Here is a 1,557-nt window from a genome sequence, read left to right as displayed (position 1 = left end):
TTTGCCCGGCCTGTGTTTAGGGAGGCGACCGGTCCTCCGTAGCTTGATCGGATTTCCCTTCCGGCCTGTGTTTAAGGAGGCGGCCGGTCCTCCGTAGCTTGATCGGATTTCCCTTCCAGCCTGTGTTTAAGGAGGCGGCTGGTCCTCCCCGGTCGGTTGCCAAGCGACCGGGACCCGCAAGTGGGCAGGAACCGTCCACCCAACGCCGGCGAGCCGGGGCCGGTGGGGGCCCTACCAAGGCGGGTCTAACTTCAGGCGGTGCAAACGGGGGAGGGGGGTAAGGACGGCTGCCGGGAGCAGACAGCCGTCCCCGGGAGGGGGTAGTAGCTTCGCGGCGGCCGCCGGGAGCAGACGGCCGTCCGCGCATTCTGCCAATGCCTGTAGGACTTTGAATATTTCACAGCCGTGCTGTGGCACTTAGAAAGTTTTTCAGAGACGTGGCACTTAGAAAGTTTTTTCAGAGATGTGGCACTTAGAAAGTTTTTCAGAGATGTGGCACTTAGAAAGTTTTTGAGAGATGTGGCACTTAGAAATTTTTTGAGAGATGTGGCACTTTGAAAATTTTTGAGAAATGTGGCACTTAGAAAATTTTCTCTCTCTCTCTGGAAGTGCCGTGCCTTCTTCAGTTCTGCTATCCGAGCAGGGGACGCTTGCTGGCGGCCGTTACCAGCGCTCGGACCAGGCCCAATTGATTTGCATGGAAAACAATTGCGTCCCCCATGCTCGTTCTGACTATATTTTGCGAAAGGGGGGTAAAGTGATGAGTACACTAAGTGGGGGGACCAACCCATGTACTCTAGAAAAAGTACATGGGTTGACAAAAGACCAGTTCGTACTGCACCCCTGGTACCCAAACCCCTGGTACCTTTAGGCACTTAGAAAAATTTCGCCCAAATTTGGAGGTCGCTCCAGGGGAAGAGGCCGAATTTTCGCCTATTACGGCCGACCGCGGGAACCAGCCGAGGCGGACGCTTTTCGGCGCAAGAGCCGTTGGCACTTAGAAAATATTCGCTAAACTTCAAAGGACCTCCAGGGGAAGAGGCCGAATTGTCACTTTTTCTGGCCGACATCGGGAACCAGCCGAGTCGGACTCTTTACGGCGGAGCAGCCGTTGGCACTTAGAAAATATTCGCCAAACTCGGCCGGACTTCCAGGGGAAGAGGCCGAATTGTCACTTGTTCTGCCCGACATCGGGAACCAGCCGAGTCGGACACTTTAAGGCGGAGCAGCCGTTGGCACTTAGAAAATATTCGCCAAACTTGAACGGACCTCCAGGGGAAGAGGCCGAATTTTCACCTGTTCTGGCCGACATCGGGAACCAGCCGAGTCGGACTCTTTAAGGCGGAGCAGCCGTTGGCACTTAGAAAATATTCGTTAAACTTGAAAGGACCTCCAGGGGAAGAGGCCGAATTGTCACTTGTTCTGGCCGACATCGGGAACCAGCCGAGTCGGACGCTTTAAGGCGGAGCAGCCGTTGGCACTTAGAAAATATTCGTTAAACTTGAAAAGACCTCCAGGGGAAGAGGCCGAATTGTCACTTGTTCTGGCCGACATCGG

This window comes from Syngnathus scovelli, unplaced genomic scaffold (assembly GCF_024217435.2).
Source record: "Syngnathus scovelli strain Florida unplaced genomic scaffold, RoL_Ssco_1.2 HiC_scaffold_260, whole genome shotgun sequence".
Taxonomy (NCBI): domain Eukaryota; kingdom Metazoa; phylum Chordata; class Actinopteri; order Syngnathiformes; family Syngnathidae; genus Syngnathus; species Syngnathus scovelli.
Note: the sequence above shows the minus strand (reverse complement) of the source record.